The following is an 8852-nucleotide window of genomic DNA, read 5'->3' as shown; positions in this document are numbered from 1 at the left end:
AGCCCCTCGATGTCTAAAGTAAAGGTTTTGCATGAAAGCCTAAAACACACAGCCTGGCAGCAGATGGGCTGCCAAAAGGGTAATGTCAGTGACCGTCAGGCTGCCTAGTGTAAACGTTGTATGAAGTAATTAGCCAATTGATTTGGTCTCTGGTGGACTGAGACGCTGTATTTCCTGCATCGCTCCAGTCAATACCATTGGATTTTCACAGCGCTGGATGCAGCAATGCACGTGTATGGCCACAGTGTGGCTGGAATGGGGGATCCCCACCAGGATCCCACCACAGCTTCCTGGGCCTCCAGTTCCTCCTTGGGCACCTGGTGAAGGCCTCAAACTCAAGAGAAAGGAGCCTCTTAGTTAGGAGGTTCCTCTCGCTTTTCCTGTATCTTCATCATCTGTTGCACAGACAAGCTCAGGGTTTTACGCATCCCAACTCTCTTTCCAGCTGGCCCATGGTATAGGTCCAGGTGTGCCCCAAGGACCCTACTCCTTCCCACCAGCACCACCTGGCTTGTACTGCTGCTGCTCCAGCAAGCCAAACCACCCCTGCTCCTCCAACCGGGGCTGCCTTCTGCCTATCTACTAGCCTAATTCCCAACCAGCGACATCTTCTGCTTATCCATTAGCCTAATTCCTCGAGAAAACAGGCCTCGGGATACCACATGCTGTGCTTATCTGCCTCAAGAACTGCTGGCCAATTTCAACTAAATTTGACAGAGAGGTGGGGTCGCTCACACTTATTAGTTTCTTACATCATGAAAATAAGTAGGCAGGAAAGTGAGGTGGCATTAACTTGCTCAGCAAGGGAAAGGCTGCCAGCTTCCACTTTTATTAAACTTCAAAGAGTCCCCACAGGAGAAGGTGAGGGGTGACCAGGCTTCGTGCATTTTATGGCTCATGTAACAGCTTATTTCTAAATCAAACAGTGCAGAATACTGGAAAGCAGTACTCTGGTATTCGACGCCACTACTTGAAGCCATCCGTAAGCAAAAAAATATAACACACACAAAAAATTAGCTCAGAGAGGTAGACCAGGGAAGCTGGTGCATGCAGCTAACTCTTCCACTTAGCAAACTTGGTCAAGGAAGGCTGATATCCTTCATGGCACTGCCTAAATATGTTTAAATGTGAATTTTATGTCTGTGGTAAAAGTTATTACAAGATGAGCTTATTAGAAGTTATCATGTATTAATTACCTAAGGCGTTAGACAGCTTATAGGCAGGAAAATGCAAAGTAAATCAGGCTGGAGATTTCAAAAGGGGAGAAGATGGTCTGAATCAGCTTCTGGTGTAGTTGTAGAGAGAGGCGGTTTTTCCAAGAGGGATTAAACGTGTTGAATAGCAGAGCTTCCTGCAGAGTTTTTGTGTTCAGCATCCTCTGGCTGCAGCAGGTACCTGGCCCACTCTCCTTGAGCCTTCTGCTGGGTTTGGTGCTAGTTTCCTGATGTTTGAGGATCTTGTCTGAAGGTATGGTGTCCCTTGCTGCCCTATAATAACAAAATAAGGCCTTGATTTCAGCAAGTAACTTGAGCACATGCTTAATTTGAAGCACGTGGTTAATTCTGTTTCCTGCTCTACAGAGCCTGTTGACATAAGCTCACAATCAGGCAACTACATAAATCTCTTTCAAATCTTTCCAGTTATCAGCACACGTGCTAATCTCTGTTAAGTCAAGGGAACATAAGCGTGTGCTTGATGTGGTAGTCCTGATGTTAAGCATATGCTTAAGCGCTTTGCTGACTTGGAAGCCTTGGACACTAGAGTTGCTACGAGGCTGTAAATAGTATCACGTCCATCCCGAACATAAAGCAAAATAAGCATTATAAATCTAGGAGGGAACCCAACTGTACTAAGCTCCATGCCACAGAGTCTCTCTTTGCTTACAACTATATATCAAATGAATCACAATCCTTTTGAGATCTAGACAGTCCCAAGGTTTGCACGTTTATGGTTGGTTTGAAAGCGTTACGATACATGGATGGAAAAGTACATTCTCTGAGTGAGTTGGAGACCCAAGCCATAAAGAGAGCAAGCCTAAGCATCAGGTGTTCTCAGTTGTGTCCCAGTTTGATTCCTAGAAGACAGCTAAACTTTTAAGATTCCAGTTTTAACCCTGACACAATGCAGAATGATAGGTTTCACAGGGAAACTGCCTTTCTTTTGCAAGAGACTTTATTCTTGATAAAATTTCTGCATGATAAAACTCACTTATGCTTCCTTACCTTTCTGTTTTTCCTGCCCTTCTCCTTGAGCTGACCTCTTCTTCCACCTCCACTCCGAGCGAGACGGCCATGATATCTCCAATGAAGTATTTTAAGAATCCCTCCCTGCAAGGCTTTCTATTTTGAGGGCCAGAACAACAAGTTGCATTTGAATCCCATTAGCCCAGCACAACTGCAAACTTCATTTCACGCATAGAGAGATTATTCTTTCCTCGATGAACCTTTGTCAACTTTTCTCCTGCCCTGAACGGCAGCAGAGTGACAAAGGAGTCTGGCACGCATGCCCGTGCTCCCTGCCAGCGTCACAACGCCCTGTCTTGTGGCTCGGGCTGCTGATCCTCCTCCTCATCTATCTGGATTTGTAATATTTTCAGCAGCTCTGTGGCAATGGGGACAGCTCTCCAGCTTCTGGCTGTGACCAGCCCAAGGTGCATCTGGCAGCGAGGCTTTGTGTGCTGTGATGTATTTCTTTGGCAATGGGTATCATCATTTTTTGGCATCTTCCACGGCCCCCTGGGTCAGCTTTCACTGCCAAAGCTGTTATGGTAGATAGCTTGAAACCTGCCTGCAAGTTCAGTGGGTTAGTCTGGAGCTTGCCTTTTGACCATGACATAAATCATAGATCAGGGTGAATTAGCCAGCAGCTGGATCAGCACAGTGCTGGGACTTGCACACTGCTGGGAGAAGGAAACTCCTTCTAATATTGCTTATTGCAGCACCTGCCTCATCTTCTCTTGCAGTTTATTTGCATTGTGACATCTTCTAATGTTTTTCTTACAGTTTCAGTGCCAGCAGTCATGTTATTCCTTGACTATACCAGCTATTGTAGAGCAAAGTCCACTTCCAGCTCTCACAGTTGAAGAGAAATTTTAACCTGTTACTGGACTGCACCCTAACGGTTTTGAAAAAAGCACTAAATTTCACCAATCTCATCCAAACCTTAGTGCCTGGGGATGGGGGTGGTGAGGAAGGTGACCTCAGCCATGTTTTTCCAGTGCTGGGGAGATGACTTCATGGTGATCTCTGAACTAGAGAATAAATTCCCGTTTCAGCCCAAACCTTGAGTGACACAGGCAGCCCATTGCTGGTTGTGTGGTTGGGAAGCTGTCAGCACAAATGAGCCCAGCTCTTACCTGGAGTTTCTGAGAGCAGCTGAAGGACGACCCATTATCGATAATAACTGTCAAAGCTGGCAAAGCCACAGGAACCTTCGGGGAAGAAGACGGTGATATGTGGTTAGTCCTACCTTCTTCTGGTCTAAACCAGCCAAAAATGTGACCTTTCAGAAGTTTTCGCAGGGGCTGTGCAGGCCAATCCCATGAAGCCATGATGTCTGGGGCTGACACCCAACATCTGGAGAAGACCAGGTTTACCAGACGGCGCTCGTGGCCAAGGCTGCAGCCCACCAAAACACCCTCTTCTCCCCAGTGAACTGCTCTGTTTCGTTTCATGAGACAAGCGTATTCCCAGCGAACAAAGCCAGTCAGCCAGTGTTTAGAGCATTTTTGTGTCGAAAAAAGCAAAATCAATTCTGAAGCTAGCCCAAAGGCTTCCTGACTGCGCTAGTGCCTCCCAGCCTCCTTTAAGGGTAATGTCCCTCATCAGCTCGCTCACTCCACTCTTCCCCTTTTTCACAAAAGCATTTTCCTCATGGCAGTGAAAAGAATGTAACCTATAGATTTATAGCCACGAGGGAGAAAAATACACTTTCCACTACCAAAACACCAGCCTATAAACCCGGTGCTTTTGCAGTGCTGTTTTCACTTCTGTGGGAGCCACAGTGCTTCTTCACTAAACCCTCTGCTGCCATATAGCATGGGGACACCATCGGGGCTGGTATTTTCCTGTCCCCAGCAGTGGTGGCAGGGGTATGACAGGCGCCCCATGGTAAGGTTTGGGATGTGCTGGGGGGAGGAGGGAGCACCCGGGCTCTGCTGGGTCCCACTGAGTTTGCATTTTCCCAGGCTTACTCAGAAACCCAGCGCCAGAGCAATGAGGAGGGTTTGCCAGCTCTGAAAGCAAAACTTGAGAAAATTTGAGTTTTTTTCTAAAGCTTCTTGGTTGGCCCAATGAATTGATTGCAAGAGATAAAACTTGATGAAGAGGCAATGTTTTCCCAGCATAGCGCTTGACTCCAAAAAGCAGAAGACGCAATAGATTTTGTTTATGTTCATGCCCATTGCTTTTTATTTATACACAGGGTGCTTCAAGCTAATCGCACATTGCCAGGCATTGCAAAAGAGCTGCTTTCTCTCGTGTTTCCCATTGGTTTGAATACGTGTGTAGTACAGCGTGCGGGAAGGCATCACCAAGAGCTCAGACTGCCAACAGCAGGACTGTCCTGAGAAGAAAGAGCTGTGTGGTGATTAACAAGAAATAGGAAAACAGCTGTACCGTGGCCAGGTTTTGCATCATAAATTCCCAGACTGCAGATGAGGGAGGGGGGAACCTCAGAGACCACTGCTGCCATGGGAGGAGGGGATTGCACAGGTTTGGGGACAAAAGGAGAAAGCCCATGCTGGGCAAGCGGGGCATGTTGGGGATAACATCTCTGTCGCTCCTGCTCAGGATCAGCCACCAGAAAGTTCTGCTGGTAACAGATAAAAGGGCCTCTCACTTGCAGAGCTTAGCACTCGATCCTCTGGGTGAATGTGCATGTGTTTGGGTGAATATGTATATTCCTAGATATCTCTTAAATCTCCCTTAAACTCACCGGGGTTATGCTGATCTGAGAATTACATTGTTTGAGTGATTTTGCCAGTGAGCAGAGGATTTGTCCCAGACAGTACCAACCACTACTGATTTCCTCCTAACTAAACTTTGAAGAACATCAAAGGCTGTCGGAGTGGATTGTGTCTGACGGCCACACCTCGTGTTGCAAAGCTGCCTGATAACACCGTGGCACAAAGCAAGCATTGCCCATCACGCCATGCCGTGGGGTCCTCTTCGCGTGCAGGCATCAGCCCCAGCGTGTGGGGAGGCAGCAGTCGCTCATTCATACAGAGCAGCTTCACTGGGGGGGAGAAAAAGATTTACTGACAAATAATTGTCATTTGCTAACCTTGTCATGACAATCTTTATTTTTTTCTTTTTTCCGGAGGCACTCTGAATGTTGAATGCCAGCATCTGTTACAGACCGGAAAACAAGTAAACAGTGATATTCCTGGTGGCTTTGAAAAAGCATTTAACACTTAGCTTTCTACACTTGCCTTTACTAGGAAAATTACTTCAGGATGTGCTTAGCATGCGTATGATGATGAGTGTCTGGGAAAAAACAAAATATAGAAGGCAGCCCCTTGCTACAGACAGGCTGAAAAAAATCCATGAGTCCTCCTGCCAGATGTTGACATTTTGATTTGCATAAAGGTAAACTTTTGAGTCGACGGCATGTTTAATTTTCTAAAATATCCCTGAGAAATAGGGCATGTTCACAGGTAATGAGTTTGCATCATAAGCAGTTTTTGTCAGGCCTGTATCCTGGCAAAGTGCTTCAGAGCATCTTTATTTCGGCTGTCTCTGAGCATCTCTCCATGCCCATGCAAGGAGGGAGGGCAGTCAAGGGGGTGACCAGGAGGTAACAGAGGGCATTGGTGAGTCAGGGAGAGTATTGAGACATTTCTCCATGGCTTGTGGGGGAACTCGCAATTCCCATCTCATATGGGGACAGCGGCAGGAACAGCACCAGCTCCAGCACCCTCCGTCCCAAATCTGCCCTCCCATCTTTCATCCTCTGCAGCAAATTCCAGCTGGCTTTGCCCTTCAGAAAAACCTCATACTTAAAACCCTGCAAAGAAGCTACAAAAGACATGTGAGGGCATCCTTGTGAAGAAAAGCAAGGACATACTCATTTCTCAGCTGGGGGAACCGAGGCCCAGACAAATCATCCCCCTATGAGGGAAAGCAGCCAAGCCCAGAGCAGACAGTACAGATCCACCTCCCCATGCCCCAGCTGGGGACACTCATTCCTGGGTCTCCCCTCTGAGCTAAAATAAGCTGTAGCAAGCTGCCAAAAATGAGGGAGAAAATAAGATCCTAAGACAGGCAGATAACTCTTTCCAAGTCACCCGTAAATCCATGGAGAGGAAATGCTGTAGGTGATGGTGGTTTGGGGATCTCTCTGGAGTGCAGCGCTCAGCTTGCTCGAGGCTATAAAGTATGTCCAGAGCCAAGAAGTCCTGCCACATTTCACTAGGCTTTGGGCTTCTGTCTCTGGAGAGGCCAGCAGAACTTGATTTCTTTTGAGTGTGGGCTCAATGGTGCTCACAGGTAAAACGAGGCTCCTGCGTGTTGAGCTGTTCTGGGGCTGGGGACCCAAACACCAGGGACATAGCCCAAGTGCCCCATGAAGGGGAGGAGTTGTACCCTTTGACCTGCTGGCTCTGCTCTGGCTCACGCAGCCCAGCCCAGCCGTAGGGATGCACAGTGGCATTGAGCCTGCCCAGCCTGGGTCAGCAGTGCATCTGCTTGCAGGAAGAAATAAGCTTGATATTCATAAATACACTTTATTTCTATTGGGAGAGCATCTAAAAAACAGAAGCTAATGGACAATCAGAGTCTCCTGTGACAGCGAGATAGCCAAGCTCCCTGAAGCAGCTCTTGAGGACAGCAGAGCCTGCTCTTCAGTGTATTCTTCTAACAGGGCTGTAGTGCCCCGTCAGCCGGGCTGGCTCTGAGCACAGGTGCTGGTATGGGGGGTGTGGACAGATGCTCAGTGGCACAGGACTCCTGGCACCCCAGAGAAGCTCCTTGCTGCCAGACCCAACATGGCTTTATGAAGCTTTCCGAGAGCTGAAGAGGGAAGATGCAACTGAAATGCAAAGTGCTATCATTGCCGTATTAGCCTCAGCTGAAATGCGCTACGTAAGTGCAAATTGCTATTATAAATCATAAACATCAAAAGGCCATAAGTGCCTAATAATGGCCTAAGTGGCTAATTTGTTTTATGTGCTACTGGAAGAAGCACCATAAAGATATGGAACAAAAAAATTCCCCCATTGTGGTTTGGACTCTGATACCAAGAAAGGCTGGAAGCGGGTGGGAGCGAAATGCTGCTCTAGTGGGTACAGGAGCATTTCATATCAAAGCCTGTAATTAAAAACACGGCACAAACCCTGGGAAGAGCCTACTCCCCGTGGAAGGCAAACACGGTCAGTGCTGGGGAAGCCTGGGTCAGAGGTGGCGTGTGGGGCAGCTGCTGGTGAGCAGGGAGATCTACAGCACCATCTCGAATTGGGAGCAAGTTGCTTTCGAAAAGAGATGGGGCAGCGTCATGGCAGATGGAGCTGGTGGGCTTTGCTTCTGTTGCTGGCGAGGTGCATACGTGGGGTGCGATGCCCACTGTTGTCCCTTGCTCAGCTTCGTGTCTGCAGGCACCCAGCAGGGTCTGAAACACCAGCCCGAGCAGGCAAGGGACACCTCCAGCCTAGCCTGGCTTCTCTGCACCTCCGTTTCAAAGTGGCAGTCTCCTTTTCCCACCCAAACAACAACTGTGTGCTCTCCATCCAGTTTTTAATTGCTTTGGGCCTTTTGGGGTTACGTGGTGCTTTAAAGGCTCTTTCTGGCTGGCTGGCTCTGCTTGTGAAATTAGCCTTGGCGAAGCATAAATATCCTAATCCACCTGTTTTGTGCCTTGCAGATATGTTCCTCATACAATCCTTATGCTCTTTAGGTCAGAGCTGCTCCACTTGGCTAGGATAAGCTCAGCTTGTTTCACTGCACAGTGCAGTTGGTGTGATTTTGATGGTGGAACAGAGGAAGCTCCTGCGTGGAACTGCTCAGCATGAGCTGAACCCTGCATGGACCAGGCCCTGTTTTAGAACACACCACACTGAACTCATCTCCTCTTAGTCCAGAGACCTGGTCAGAGCCTACCACATCCCGGCAGGCCCTCTTCAGCACGTTCGCGTGGTTTGAAACTCCTCAGCGCCCAGGCACACCTCAAAGGGCACCTCGTAGCCACTTGCATGTAATGTCACATGCAGCTGATTTATTAGGGATGAGCAAAAACAGTCACTCCTCTTAACCTACCTGAGTACTACCATCTCTTTTTGCTTTGATGGATTTCACTTTCTGTAGATATTTTGGCTTTAATTTACAGGAAAACAGTGGTGTCCCTCTGTAAGTACCACAGCATAATTCCCCCAGGTGTATTCAGTGGATGCTGGTGGAGGAATGTGATCAGAGTCACTCGTTTTGCCACGATGCCGCAGCGAGGATGTGTGATGGCTGGAGAGAAACATCAGGCCTCAGCAAGGACCAGGAGCTGGATGCTCAGGGTCCCTCTGCATGCCCTCGTATCCCAGGTGGGTCATGTAGGGTGTGGGGACTGTTCTGAGGACAAGGAATTAATTCAGTAATATTTCAACACAGGTACAAATTATTTAGAGTACAAACGGTGCTGCTTTCATGTAACACATCGCCCCGCATAAAACCCTTGAGGGAATGGCCCAGGCAATAGTCCTAATTGGTCTGGTCCTCTTCTGATATCTGTGATAACATGGGGAAAAAAAATCTCTTTGTCCTGAAATTGAATGCCAATAATCAACATTTTTAAAAATAATTTCTTTGATGCTTATCACTTCCATAACACGTGTTCAGTGTGCTTTACAAATAGGAACCAAAGACTGTGAC

General features: G+C 47.8%; 1 long non-coding RNA gene across 1 annotated transcript; it reads right to left on the bottom strand.

Annotated features, from left to right (window-relative positions):
• Positions 1 to 797: 797 nt before the first annotated feature.
• LOC141952707 (uncharacterized) lies at positions 798 to 2468 on the bottom strand. The gene is made up of 2 exons (XR_012631700.1): positions 2223 to 2468; positions 798 to 1487 (listed from the first exon to the last, which is right to left on the bottom strand). It is a non-coding gene; the product is annotated as an uncharacterized LOC141952707 (long non-coding RNA).
• Between the last annotated feature and the right edge of the window lie 6384 nt (positions 2469 to 8852).

The sequence above is a fragment of the Strix uralensis genome, chromosome 20, assembly GCF_047716275.1.
Source record: "Strix uralensis isolate ZFMK-TIS-50842 chromosome 20, bStrUra1, whole genome shotgun sequence".
NCBI classification, from domain to species: domain Eukaryota; kingdom Metazoa; phylum Chordata; class Aves; order Strigiformes; family Strigidae; genus Strix; species Strix uralensis.
This window is presented reverse-complemented; position numbering and strand designations above follow the sequence as displayed.